This window comes from Cetorhinus maximus, chromosome 11 (assembly GCF_964194155.1).
Source record: "Cetorhinus maximus chromosome 11, sCetMax3.hap1.1, whole genome shotgun sequence".
NCBI lineage: Eukaryota > Metazoa > Chordata > Chondrichthyes > Lamniformes > Cetorhinidae > Cetorhinus > Cetorhinus maximus.
The window spans coordinates 15516449-15532038 of NC_135889.1; positions in this window are offsets into that span (position 1 = coordinate 15516449).

The following is a 15590-nucleotide window of genomic DNA, read 5'->3' on the forward strand; positions in this document are numbered from 1 at the left end:
AGATTGCAGAGATAGGGAGGGGCGAAGCCATGGATGAATTTGAAAAGGTTAGAATTTCAAAATCGAAGCATTGCTTGATCAGGAGCCAATGTAGCTCAACTAGCACAGGGGTAATAAGGGAAATGGGACTTCTTGGAGTTAAGACACGGGCAGCAACATTTTAGATGATTTCAAGTTTACTGAGGATAGAAAGTTGGAGGCAAGCCAGGAGAGCATTGGAATATAGGCAATCTTGTTTGAACAGTAGCTCTTTCCCAAACTCTCCATGAGTTTTAAGAAATCATTTTTTTTACTCATTCATGGGATGTGGACGTTGCTGGCAAGGCTGGCATTTATTGCCCAGTTGCCCTTGAGATGGTGATGGTGAGCCACCCTCTTGAATCGCTGCAGTCCATGTGGTGAAGGTGTGCCCACAGTGGGGTTAGTGAGAGAGTTCCAGGATTTCAACCCAGCGACGATGAAGGAACAGCAAGGTAAATGTCTGATTTTGTTTTGTGAGCAAACTATTTTTTTTTGAGTGCATAATCTAGATGCTTCCCTCCCTTTCCCACCCTGCTGTCCTGACAAAGCTTCAGTGCCATAGGATCTTCTACATTCACCCGAGGGGGCAGATGGTGCCTCAGTTTCATGCCTCACCCAGTTGGCGTCGCTGATGGTGCAACACTCCCTCAGTACTGCACTGGAGTGTCAGCCTAGAATTTGTGTCCTAGTCCCTGGACAGGTTTGAACCCATGACTTTCTGACTCAGAAGGTGAGAATGCGACCCACTGACACCCCAGAGGTATCAGCTGCTGCTAGAGGTCCTTTGGTGTCTGCAATGCCTTCCTTCCCTGGGACAGATACTATCTGTGTAAAAATTACAAGAGCAAGCTGGTGATTTTCTGCTCTATATACATTTAGCCCAGCTGCTGTATGGCACATGCATACGGTTCACCACCATGTGACAACTTTGAGCTATTGCAGATTAATCTGAAAGCAATGGAAAGCAGGATATACAGCAGATAATTGTTAAAAGCTTTAACACTGCAGCCGAACTAAAGTGCAGCAATGCTTACCTAATGGTACAGTTAGAGTGCATGTGCTGGTCTGAGATCTAAGTTATACTGCAGGTTACACCTGGCTGTAACTTGCACTCTGTCTGCCAGGGAAGAACTTCACTACCCTTGTTTTAATGTTACCACAACTTGTATTTATGTAGCATGGTTAATGTACTAAAACGCCCCAAGGTGATTCACGCAAGCCTTATTGTTGTATGCTTAATATTTAGTAGGTCTCACAAAGAGCTTCTGAGTCTTATCTGGCAAACATTAAGGGCAGAATCGACCCAGTTTTGCACCAAATGAGTTAGTAGGTGGGAAAAGGGATGTTTTACCCTCCAGTCACAATGGCAGCTCTTCACACCATATCGTCCCAATCCTGTCTCATGCATTCCTGGAAAACACAGCATTTCACTGGCGGCCGGCCTCCGATTCACCCACCATGCATCACATCTCCTCTTCATCACGCCGGGCACTATGTTTAAAGTGCAGCCGTGCACACGCTTCTCAGTGCTTCCAGCCCAGGACTGCTGCACAGAAGACGTGGTCCCAAAAGACAAGAAGACTGCAGCCCCCTGATTCAGGGACACATCCCTGGAACACCTTTTGGACACAATGGAGGCTCACCGTGATGTCCTCTACCCCTGCTCTGGCCGCAGGAGGGGCAGCAACATCACTAATCTGGCTTGGGAGGCTGTGGCAGCGGTGGTCAGCGCCAATGCCCTGCAAAAGAAAACAACCGCTCAGTGCCGTAAGAGGATGAATGGTCTCTTCTGTTCCGCCAGGTTAAGTCACTCTTCTCATCACTCTCAACTTACACACTCACAAACACATCACACATCCACAGGGCCCTCACTCACTGTTAGTTCAAGGGACATCACCATTCACTCTCTCACACTCACCTTCATTGTCCTCGCCCTGTCCATGGCAACACTCACCACCCACACAGGCCAGGCATACTCAACATCTGGCCCGGCAGGCGTCCTGCTTACACTCTGCTGGAGAAGCTGGAAAACAACAAGAGGGAGAGGTCGCAGACTGGTGGAGGAATGTCTGAAATCAAAGTCCTCTCAGACTTTGTAAACAGAGCCATCCAGCTGGCTGGCGAGGATCTGAACTATTCCTGTGCTGATGGTGAGGTTGGCGGTGCTCTACCAAGTGAGGATGCAGCAGTGCAACATCCATCAGACAACCATGCTGTGAGTGATGTTCCTGTTTCACAGGCCACTGCCTTGCACTAATTATCTCCCCTTGCTTCCACAGGTACATCTGGGAAACAGCCGACAGAGTCCATGGCCCAGGTCCTCGACCCATGCGCCAAGGATACCTCAGAAGTGGGATCTGCTAAAATCCCCTTTGAAGATCCATCACAGTGCTCACCCACACTCTCCACCAGCACAGAGACACACACCTCAGTGGGACCTAGCTTTAGAATAGCCTTAGGGTCACAATCTGGTGAGTACATCGCACTGTCTGATCCACAGCAGGCGGAGGCAGGGAATTCCCAGGTTTCCGGCACTTGGAGGACTGCTGGAAACCAGGAATTTGCTGAGACCAAGTCACATGACGAGCCTCTGGACTCGGTCATGTCACAGTTGCAGCAGCTGCAAAGGCAAACTCAGGAACATCAGGAAGGGATGTCCGCTGCACTCAGATTGCAAGGCACGATGGAGGAGTCTGTTCACCTTCAGCCTGAAGGTGATAGTGCCAGCATGTCAATGCACTGAGGTCAACACTGGCAGGATGGCGGCTGCTGTGGAGACCTTGGTCCAGGACATCGGTCCTGCACTGCTGCGTGGGCTGAACTCCATCACTGACGCCATAATTGGCCTTCAATAGTATCAACGCAAGAGGGGTGTGGGCAGCTTGATCTTACTCCAGCTACCCCTTCTCCTCAAGGAGTCAGCCAGAGGCCCTCAGGCACCCATAGGGAGGAGAATCAGCAGGTGCACACCCCGGGGCCATCCACCAAGGTGACTCCGGGAGTGTCCGGCCCATCCGAATCCCCCCTTCCTGTGACCTCAGCAGCTCCAGCTCCACAGGCCGAGGAGGGTGCCACTGCCACACAGCAGGACCCCGAAAGCAGGCTGGGGCCCTCCAAGTCTCGGCCCTCCAGAGGACACCCGCCAAGATCCTCACAGACAGGGTGTCGCAGTCAGCAGGCTGCCTCCACCTCTGCTGTGGATGTCGTGGGAGCACTGAAACGTAGCTGCAGGGTTAGGAAGGTTAAGAAGATGTATCTCTTTCAGAGTTAAAACAATAAACTAAATTAACACAATAAGGGATAAATCAGGCACAGCCCCTAAGTCAGGTCAGCTGTAAAACCAAGGACAACGTTTAAAGGAACCTTACAAACATAGATGTAACTCTTTCGAGTACAATCACAGTTCTTGGTTTCCGGGAGTGGGACATGAACCCACAACCTTCTGATTCAAAGGCGAGGGTGCTATGAACTGAGCCACAGCTGACACCTCAGTACAAACATAGATGTAGTTGCACAACCTGAGCACGGGTGTTAATCACTTGTACGTAATGTTTTCTTTGTTAATAAACTCCCAAGAATGTCTCCTTGCCACTGGCTCCTTGTTCTGATGAGAAGTGTTCATGTCTCTCAGATGTGCAATCTTGGTTCCTGCACAAGATAAAGGCAGGTGTCTCAGTCCAGGGCCTCTTTCCTGTGCTTTGTGCAGCCTTACCAGCACACTGAAGTTGTGCCTTCACTGTCACCGAACACATCAGTCATGCCTGCACCTCGATGGGGCTTATCACAGCTGCCAGAATGTCCTGGGCAGGCGTTACCAAGTTCCGTCATTCTATCTGTGCTCCCAGTACTTTTGAAGTGTGGCTGGCCTCCCCATCTCATCAGCATCTGTGTCTGGTGACAGTCTGCTCCTGAAGGGTTCAGCTCACAAAGAAGGCCACAGAATCAGGAGAAGTTAAAGTTTCCCCATTGCATCTTCATGATATGACCCTGTTCACAGGTCGTAAGCGTGGTACTGTCAGCCAGACAGAAATCAGACATTCACATAAGTTTTGTGAGAATCTATGAAGTGTCCCCACTGCAGGTCCTCATCTTCCTCCTGGAATGTAGGGATTATGGACATCTGCTGTGTCTCCATGCCAGGAGCTTTATCAAAGATGGTATATGCGCTGCCATAAGCTAGACTGAAGTCAAACATTCACAGATGTAATGTGAGGATCTATGGTGTCTCCTCTCTGCATGTCGTCATCATCCTCCACAAATCTAGCAGCCATGAGGGCCTCCCAAGCGCACCTGCCTTGTCTGGCCAGTGTAATGGCCTCATCGCCATCATCCTCGCCTTCGAGGACCTCATCACCCTCATCCTCATTGACGTCCTCCTCATCGGAGGAGATATGCAGCTCCTCCATCTCCTCCTCAGCCAGCTCCTCTCCCTGTTGCAGCGCCAGGTTGTGAAGGGCACAGCAGGTGATGACGATGCGTGACACCCACTGCGGACTATATTGCAGGGTCCACCAGACCAGTCCAGGCACAGGAACATCATTTTGAACATCCCGGTGGTTTGATCCAACAAATTGCGAGCTGCAGCATGAGCCTCATTGTAACTTCTCTCTGCTGTAGTCTAAGGCCGCCGCATTGTTGTCATCAGCTACATCCTTTGCAGGTTGGCCCAAAGAAAACGAAAGTGGCAGAAGAGTTCAGCATCGTGCCAAGCCCGGAATTCATTGAGATGAGGGTGTAAGGGTATAAAACTGAGTCCTTTGCTGAGCACTGAACATTCAGCATCAGAGAGGGGAAGGTCAGAGGGTACGGTGAATACACGTCTGGGCCTGGGATTAGAAGACGGGATGGGGTCAGAGGGACAGGAAGGGGTGGAGGATCCTGGATGGGCGTTGGTGTCGATGAGTTGTTGGAGCTTGCGTTCATTAGCAGCTGAAAGAAAGAGACAAAGTTTCTTGTTAAGGCGTCGGATGAAACGAAGAATAAAATGAAACTGGGGGCACGGGCAGCTTCACCTGTCCCATCCCCCTTAAACAGCTTATATTTCACCACATTTCTATTTCTCTTTAGTTCTGATGAAGAGTCATACGGACTCGAAACGTTAACTCTGTCTTCCTCTCCACAGATGCTGTCAGACCTGCTGAGTTTTTCCAGCAATTGTTGTTTTTGTTTCAGATTTCCAGCATCCGCAATATTTTGCTTTTATCTTAAGGATGTAGGAGTGGTGGATGCTCCCTGGGAATGGTGCACTGACCTGTAGGATGCAATTGCAGTGGTTGCACACCAGCTAAACATTCAGCGAATGGAAGCCCTTGCGGTTGACGTAGTTGATCACACCCTGCACCTGATCTGAGCGCCATGTCAGTGCAGTCGATCTCACCCTGACCCTGTGGGAAACCCGATATCTGGGCAAATCCAATCGCTCTTGCATCCTGGCTGTCCTGTTCCTGGACGAAATGCACAACGTTGTGTGTCCTCGAGAGGATAGTATCTGTGACCTCATGGATGCATTTGTGGGTGGAGCTTGTGAGCCTCAGAGGTCATCTTTGAAGCCCTGAAAGGAGCCACTGGTGTAAAATTGACAGCCACAGTCACTTTCACGGCCACTGGCAGTGGGTGCCCTCCATGTCCACGTGGCGCCAAACCCTGCAGCAGCTGGCAGATGTGACTGACCAGTTCCCTAGACATGCGCAGTCTTCAATGACACTGGTTCTCGGTCATCTGCAGGAATGAAATGCAACCTGGGTGACACTAGGCGCTGACCAGCAACAGCTCGCTGTGGGTCTTCAGTGGCATGTGTGGGATCCCCAGCCACCCCTTCTTCCTGAGGGCGCTGCTCCTCCCTCTGCGCAGCCAGGCACCTCTATCACTCTCTTCTCCTTTGCCTCCACTCTCTGTAGGCCATGAGGTATACAGCTGGTTCACCAGGCTCCATGCTCCTGATGTACTCCTCCTGCAGGATGAAAGAGAGAGATGCGTGGGTTAGCTTGGGCGTTCTAAGAACCTTTCTTGGTTAAGTCTGAAGGGCCCTTAACAAATCCTGGAGAGTGCTGGCCGCCACTTGGATGGCCAGAGTTTAGTGTGCTGTATGGCTGCCTGAAACCCCACCCACCTCTGCCCCATTCCGTCTGACCAATTGGCAGCAGCTTTGCCCACTGGACTGCATACTGTGCTCTCAGCTCAGGCACAGGCATTCTCCTAACTCACACTGCAAGGCTGCACTGTTAGCCTGAACCATGGGGAAGACTGGTCCAAACCTGAATGATGACATTGCAAGGGGGTGTGAGCACCTCCACCAGTGACTGCTTCATGGCCAACTTTAGTAAGCAGATTGTACAACATGTCCAGTCGTCCAATTGTTCTGCAGTTCACTAAAACACTCATTAGTTTGCAGTCTGTGCCCGAGGGGTGAAAAGCTCTGGAGCATTTGGTGGCACTTTCATGCCTCTGCGTTGCTTGAGTGGGCAGATAAGCTAGAGGCCCGATTTTAAGCATTGCAAAGTGGCTGTGCCTGAACTGTCTCAGCTGTGGAGGAATGGGCACTTTATACAAGGTTTCCATAATGCGTGGCTGCTTCCCTCTACACCCCATCCCTCCGCATGTGCTTGTGCACTACCATCAACTGCAGTGCTACCCTTACCCCCCGAACTCGCCTCAACCGTCGGGCAGTCCTTGCCCTGGCAATGCACTGACAGCCAGCCGGGAAAAAGTGACTTGCCTGTGCCCTCACCTGAATGTGTGGGTGCCTCAGCCTTGAGGTCCAACAGGCAACCCTGGCGAGCGCTGAGCACCGTTACTGTACACTCACCTTCGAGTTCCCCTCAAAGTGCAGCCCGCCAGGTGCACGCCTTATAAATGCTGTTGTGAAACACGTCGGCATGCAATCACACCAATGTGCTCGGATGATCCAGCGTGGGAGGATGATTCCAGCGAGCTGGGCTTATATTGATATGCACATGTATTACAATGAAATTCCAGATGTGTGCCAGTGGAAAACACGGTCTGACTGGCAGAGCGATCGACGGCAAAGTGGTTTCACAACGTCGTGAAACCGATTTTTGGCCTTCCCGCCATGTTGTCTGCTCATGCCTAACATGATGCCTGATGCCAGCGGGCATGGAAAATTCTGCCCTAAGTACGTATTGCTAACACATTACCCTGTGTATAGGTACATAGTTTAACACAAGCCAGGAGCTAACTCCACATTCACTTCTACACATGTCTCTGTCTGATCCACAACTCTCTGTAATCTCAGGTCATGTGTCTCTTTACATCACACCGTGGGCAGTACTGTACTGTATCCTGTCCCACATTAACCCTCGATATGCCAGATACACGTAAACTACACTACCCCCACAAGTCTTTACCCAATGTATTTACATTACAATTGTGTTTACCCAACATATTTACATTACCATTATGCTACCCCTTCTCCCTGCACTCGAGTCACTGACCTTACAGATTCAGGAAGTCTGGAGGCTTGACAATTCTTCCAGATCTTGTTCTGGTCACATTTGGAGGAGTGGTTGATTTAGGTAAACTTTGTTGATTAGGAAGTTGTATTGTGGTTGTCTCTCTGGCATTTGGATATCTTTCCCTAATTCTCTTTTCCTGCTCCTTAGAGTCGAACTGCCCCTTGTCAACCCCTTATCTGGTCTGCTCACTGGCCACCAGTTCATCCCATTCTTTTTGGAGAGTATGTTCACTCCATTCGTTCTTGGTACGAACCCAATGTTTCCTTTTCCATGTGGTCCACCGTGATCCTTGTGGGAGTTGAAGGTTTCTCCTCCTGTCATGTGGATGTGTTTGTGGGCTCACCTTGCAGTTTGGCCTTTTTCTTTTCGCAATTTATGTTCCCTCGTGTGCCTCCGTGCCTCACTGAGGTGTATTTTGGTGAGTTGATGGCTGCTCCCTTGTTCCATCAACATCTTGCAGTCGGGTTTGCTGGCTGGAGGTTGCAGCGTCTGTGGCCTGGTGTTTGGAGCTATTGTGACAGCAACAGTTGGGGCCTAAGGTTGGGGCTCATCCTGATGCTGTTGGTCATCCTCTGGTTTCTCTTCCACTCGAGGTAATGCTATAAGTGCCTGGCTGGTCTGACCAAAGAGGAGTTTCCCATCGGCTGCAAAGAAATTTGCCAAACCGGCTCTGCAAAGAGTGAATTCAGAACTGAAGTCCCAGTTGAGAGTATTCTTACTGCTGGGCCTATCTCTCGCCAGAGGCTGTTTTGACGACTTCTGTCATTTTAAGAAGGTTCAGAGCAACACAGGCATCTCTGCTCAGAAGCGAAAATGATTGGTTACAGATGACGCACCTGACTTCAAAGACGTGTTTGCTGCCATACCTTAGTGGTTCCAGAATCATGCCCATGACTGGAAGTCAGATTCCTCTGGGCCCATAGGGTGGTGTGTCTGTTGTTCGTAGCCGAAGGACACTCAGCCATGGCTCCTAGTCCGAGAGGACCAATACACTGGCTCCCGTGTCTAATTTGAAGTTGGTGAGGTGACCATTCACTGGGATTGAGTAAATCGCTGTACAAAACAAAAGGCAAAAAGGTCAAGACCGCCATGCAGTGGGAACCCGCCAAAACCCAAAAAGCATGGGAAGACTCTGAAAAAAATGCTAATTGTGGCGCCATCTTTAAAACCTGCACAGCATTTAAAGCTCTCAAAATATTTTTAACTACCATGGATAATAAATCAACTTTATCAGACCAATTTGGGCTGATCCAAGGCCCAGACCAAGCAAATTCCAAAAAGAAAATCCAGGATCCTTGACCTCACCCAAGAAGCATGGTTGGGTCTTTTCCTGGTGTGATACCTCAGTGTCAGTAATTGTCTTGGGATCCTCTACCCCTCTGGGTGTTTTAGCTTTGCATAGCTTTCCGAAGTGCCACAGGCACTTTGTGCTAAAACTTTGTGCTGAGATTGTCGGCCATTGGTCTCGCCCATGGTCATTTGGCTCCACAACGCTGACATAGTCACCCTCCCTCTTGAGGTCAGTTTGGGTTTTGCTTCACTTGGCCTGGAGTTCTCTGCTGCTTTTCTGCTTAAGTTGGGGTTGCTCTGCACTGTGGCTTGTTCTCTCCATGTAAAATGTCCTGTAGACAGATTTTGGATTGCCAGACTATTTGGATGCCTTTTCTAGGGTCAGATCTTCCTTGGCCTGAAGCATGTCTGAAAAGGCATCATCAGCCACTCCGACAACAATTCTGTCCCTTATAAGTTCTGACTTCAGGTCGCCGTAGCCACAGTCTTCAGCCAATCTATACAGTTGTTTAATAAAAAAGAGTCAACTGGTTCTCCTGGCTGCTGGACACATTTACTGAATTTCACTCTCTCTAAAATTTTGCTGCTTTTCAGGTTAAAATATCTAGTGAATGATTTTAAAACTTTATCAAATTTAGCTGAGGATTCACTTATTCCTTGCCTCACTATAATAGTTAGTGGACCTACTAAATAAAGTAGTGCATTCACTTGTTCAGCTTCTGTCTTTTTGTCTAGGCTTGAAGCTGTCATGTCTCTCAGGAATCTCTTCTGCCAAAGTCCCTAATTTTGTGCTTGGTCTGGGCTTTGGATCAGACCAAATTGGTCTGGTAAAGTTGATTTATTATCCATGGTAGTTTAAATTTTTTTTTTGAGAGTACAGCTTTAAATGCTGTGCAGGTTTTAAAGATGGCGCCACAGTCAACACTTTTTTTCAAAGAGTCTTCCCCTGCCTTTCAGGTTTTGGTGGGCTACCGATAGTGGTCCCAACCTCTTTTTCTTTTGTTTTGTACAGCGATTTACTCAACCGACTATTCTGGGCCTTCCCTGCAATATCGGTGAACTTTCAGGTGTTTTAACATTGTTTACTGGCTTTGGCTGGGGTGTTTAAACTGCTTATTTTCTTCTTCTTTTGTGTCCAGCTCACCCATCACATGGTGTGGCACTGACTCTGAACTCAGGCTGGCCGCAGCACTTTCGGAAACAGGCCTCTCTGACTTTTAAAAGATTGAAAACTTTTTAAAAACTAGTTCTGGCCAAGAACGTGATGCTTCAACTCACCTCTGCTAGATCCTTTGATTCTGAACTCTGCGGGTATTCAAACTGGACCTCCACGATCTTATGGAGTCCACAGCTGCACAGTGGAGTTTTTTCTCTCCTGCTTCCAATTTTGCAATAGAGCTTCTCTCAAGCGATCTCCCTCTGTGTCTGCACTTCAGGTGCTTTCAATCAGGTCTGAATGCTGCTGCTTTAATTTTCTAGGTTTTGAATTTCTGCTCCAGCTTCTCTGAGGTTCTGGGTTTTCCAAGAGCTGCCATCATGTTGTACGTTCAGTAGGTCTCTCATGAAGAGGTTCTGAGTCTCGATGTTTAAACATTAAGTGTTTATTGATAACACATATAAACAGGGTATAGTCCAAGCTAGGAGCTAACTCCATGCTTGCTTCTACACAGGTCTCTGTCCAGTCCACAACTCTCTCTAGTCTCAGGTAATGTGTCTCTTTACATCACACTGTTGACAGTACTGTACCCAGTACCACATTAACCCTTGTAATGCCATATACCCTGTACCACAGTTATCAAACAAAATTTGATTCCAAGCCACATAAAGAGATATTAGAATAGGTAACTTAAAGCTTGGTCAAAAAGGCAGGTTTTAAGAAGCATCTTAAAGGAAAAGTAGAGATGTTCAGGGGAGGAATCCTAGGGCCTAGATGGCTGAAGGCACGGCAAGCAATGGTGGAGTAAAGGAAGTGGGGTCCATACAAGGCCAGAATTAGAGGAGTTAAAATAGCTTGGAGGGTGTGTTGGAGATTGTTACAGAGATAGGGAGGGGTGAGGCCATGGAGGGATTTGAACACAAGCATAAGAAGTTTAAAATTGCAGCTGCACCTTCAGCCTAGGATTCCTTCCCTCTCTTCCGCTAGTTCCTCCTTTAAGCCAAGGTAGCTCAGCAGACTAAATGCCTTCTGGCTGGCCATTTTAGGCAGCAGCCAGACAGCCTCTCAGGCCTTTCCTCGGAGGCCCAGAATTCTGTCACTAGGATCCGCTGGGGCCTAGGCTGAAGACCTGAACCTGCAAGTACTGGTCTGGTCATGTGAGGCAGGGCCACTTTGGGTGAACTCCTGCTAATCTGCGTCGAGGGAGAGAGGAAAAAGTTAGAAAGGCAAAAACTGCAGCCAATGCCTTTCTGCTAAGATTCAATTTTTGCACTGCTGTTAGTTCCAATCTGTCCATTTCCTTCAGTTGCCCTTTTCCCTTTCTTACATTATAGTTCCCAGCCTTGTATTTTGTTATTACACCATGTTGATGAGATATCTTATTTCTTTGATCAAACTCTAATTTGTATTGTCTTTTCATTTCTGCTATCTTCAGGAAGTGACCATTTTGTTCCATTGATTTACCTGTGCTCTATCAGCCTGCTTCCAAACTAATGATTGTCCCTTGTCTCTCATGATATAGTGACCTACCAAGTCAAAGACGATTGAATGAAAAGGGCTCCACTAGGATTGAGTACCTGCACTGTGTTAGTACACTGTCCTTTCAATTCTGGAACATAAATTTTGATTCCAGCCCAGACTAATGAGATAATAGAGGTGTTGCCAACCTTCTTAGATTGTCCTGGAATCTCTAGGAGTTAAAGATGAATTTCCAGGACACTGCAATGAGCAATCCAGGGGAGAAGTCATAGGGGTGTTAAACTAAATTATGTTTCTTACTGATGTGTTTAAACACATTCATTTCTTGGTCAAACCAGAAAAAAAGGCTGATAGATTAGATGATTCTAGACTGGCGATCAGGTAATGAGCAGTCCTTTCACTTTCCACATTGCCGCAGTGAGGAGGGGTGTGTTGGATAACCAATAGTGAGAGTGTGGAGGCCGGGTGGTAGGAAGTCAGGAGGTCATGTGATGATGCCCCAGGAATATGTCCAACCGAAGTTGGACCCGAGATGATAGTCTCCTCTCTACTATGGTTGGAAAGTTTCTAAGTGAATGAGTTGGGGAGTCCCATCCCAGTTTCAGTTCAAAAATCTAACACTGGTTCAGCACTAAATTGGGAATCTCATCTGGAAAAGCCCCCGAGTGCAGGCGATGGGAAACATATCTCTGGTGCAGGTTGGTGGAGGGGTCGTTTCCAGAGGTTTGAGAAGGGAAGGCGAGACCATTTGGAGGGAGTTTTACTCTGTGTTTAAACCCTTTTCTGGTGTCCACAGTGGGTACAGCAAATGGCAGGGGGTGAAGAAATATTCAGAGATGGGCAATAAATGCTGCTCTAGCCAGTGACGCCCACATCCCGTGAAAGAATTTTTTTTTAAAATTCCATTGCAACAGAAGTGTTCCACTGCAAAAAGCTTAGAGTGCAAGATTAAACAGCTGCAAAACATGCTACACAAAAAAATTCAACCAATTTGTCATGAAAAATCAGCCATCTGGTCAGCTACAATTATATAAAAGATGCTGTATGTTTTCAATCATTGTTCTTTTGGAGTTTGCTTTATTATTAATAGCTCTGTGAATGCTTTGGTATAATCTAAATTGAGGAGCTAGAAATCATATTCAACAAAAGATTATTTTTCCTTCTTTCCATCTGACCTATTTTGCCTTTATCCATGAGCGATGAGAGTGCAGCTCTGTGTACTCTCCCAGGATGCTTCATCATGACTTTCAGCTTCATGATTTATGTAGTGGAGCACCAGACAGGATCTAAATGATATCAGCGTATTTCGGGATTTGGAGCAACACTCTACTGGCCAACTAACTCTTTGACATGGTAAATGACCAGTTCATACTCAGCACAACTCCAGAAATCCACAGGGACAAATCACCATCGGTAAAGGCATTCTATCTTGATACTGTCTATTCATCATCAGGTTCAATGGAGCTCTGTGACTGAATCATCTCTACCCGCTCATTTAAAGGAAGAAAAGCTTGCATTTATGTAACACCTTTCATGACCTTAGGGCATTCTAAAGAGCTTCCCAGCCAATAAAGTACTTTTGAAGTGCAGTTAATGTTGTAATGTGGGAAACTCAGCAGCCAGCCTGTGCACAGTAAGATCCCACCAGCACTGACATGCACCTCCAAAAGTGTTCCCTTAGTACTTCCCTGGAGTGTCAGCCTAGATTTTGTACTCGAGTCTCTGGATTCAGATTTGAACCTGGAATCTTCCAACTCAAGAGGCAAGAGTGTTACCCACTGAGCCGTCACTGACATCAAGATTATGTCTGAGGTCAGAGAAGATAGTAAGGCTAAGCATGGTAAATGAAGAGGACTACATGCTGAGCCACTGAAGATTACAAGTGAAATCTGAGGTTGGAGGTGTATGATACAGAAGACGAATGGTGAATTTTCCAATCGCAGACTTGCAGGATGTGAGGTACCATTTTGAAAAGTGTCTCTAAAAAACTGAACAAAAAAAAACAAAGTATCATATTTGACGTTTTCCTCCATACAATGTTATTTCTTCCCAGAAGTGTTTCTCAAGAACTTGTATTTATCTAATACCTTTAATGAAGCAAAATGTCCAAGACACTTCTCAGGAGTGTTATTAAACAAAATTTGGCACCGAGTCACATAAGTGACATGAGGGCAGTTGACCAAAAGCTTGGCCAATGAGGTAGGTTTTAAAGAGAATCTTATAGGAGGAGAGAGAGATCCAGAGAAGAGAAGACCTCAGGGCCTGAGCAGCTGAAGGCATGGCCACCAGTGATGGGGTGATTAAAATCTGGCATGTGAGAGAGACCAGCATTAAAGGGGCACAGACATTTCAGAGGGCTGAGAAGGGGTTACAGAGATAGGGAGGGGTGAGGCCATGGAACATAGGAAATAGAAGCAGGAGCCTGCTCCGCCATTCAACTAGGTCTGATCTTCTACCTCAATGCCAATTTCCCACACTATCCCCATATCCTTTGATCTCCTTAATATCTAGAAATCTATTGATCTTTGTCTTGAACCTACTCAATGACTGAGCCTCCACAGCCTTCTGAGGTAGAGAATTCCAAAGATTCACACCCCTTGTGTGAAGAAATTCCTCCTCATCTCAGTCCTAAATGGCCTACTTCTAATTCTGGGACTGTGTCTCCTGGTCCTAGACCCTCAGCCAAGGGAAACATCCTTTCTGCATCTACCCTGTTAAGCCCTGTAAGAATTTTGTGCGCTTCACTGAGATTCAGCCCCCTCCAGCCTATTCTGCCATACAAATGTATCACGGTTAAATCATTAGATCACAAGAACTTCCTTGGTGTATGTGTTTCCAGCCCAATGTCGAAGGAGGTCTGTGCTGGATCTGGCTCTTGGGAATGAAGTAAAGCATGTTTCAGCCGGGGAGCATTTGGGGAAGAGTGATCATAATATCATCAGGTTTCGAATATTTATAGATAAGGTCAAGGAATAATATAGCATAAAAATACTTAACAGGAAAAGGGCAAATTTTATGAATTAAAAAAGGATTAGTCCAAGTGGTTTGGAATCAAATGTTGCAAAGCAAAACAGTAATTGAACAATTGGAGACCTTCATAAAGGAGATGGTTCAAGTACAGAATATTACCCTGTAGGTTCCCCTCCAGAATCAGCCAGAAACTTTGCTGGTGCCCCAAGTCCAAACCCCATCCAATGCTCCATGATCCTTTCTATAATAATCCTATTGTCCTTCATATGTATTATTATAGAAAGACTAAATCTGGTTACGAGGTCTACAAAATGTAGAAGGAAAATATTTAAATACCTTTATATCCATTACAATTACCTCAATAAAGTCACATGCCAATGGAAGGCTTAAAAAAGGACATGGTGGCGTCCTCCCATACTTTATAAAGATTTCACAAATTGCACTAATCTCTTCTTTTAGTCTTTTATACTCTCAACCACACCTGCATCTTTTAGCAGGATTCTTAACCTTTGACGAATAGGATGAGCAAATTGCCTACGTAACTTTACGACAATTTATCCTTTTTCTCTCTGATTCTAATTACCTGATTAATACTTATCTAAAACAGAGTGTGGAGCACAGAGTAATCAGGGAGCAATGTACTTTGTAAACCGAGTACTAAAGCCAGGAATTTGGTGCAAGAGGAACCTCTCTGATAAGGATTACTGAACCTTTAATTTAGATTAATATTTAGAGTTTGACTTAGAACTTTAAAATGGCAAAAGAAATTCCAAGCTATTTAAGGCACCTGGTTAACAGAAACTGCCTATCAGTGGCATTGGCAGCTAACTGTCAATCAGCTGGAAGTGGTTGCCTGAATAAGCCTTACTTGCTCTAGCAAGATGCTCACTTAGCTGTTGTAACTTGAGTGTGCATCATGACTTGAGTTAGTCCAAGTCGAGTGGAATGCCTGAGGTGGCGGCTGCGGCGAAGGGTGGTGCATCCCACAAGGTGTCGAAGCATTTGCCAACTGAAGTCACCAAGAAGCGGAGGAAATCTTGCAAGCAGAGCTATTCCACTTACGTGTACAGGGTGCTGACCCAGGCCCACACTTCCACCAGGATCTCGTCCAAGGTCATGAGTGTTATGAATTCCTTCATTGTCGACATTTTCAAGCGCATCGCCTCCGAAGCCTCACACCCCATTGACTACAACGAGCGCCA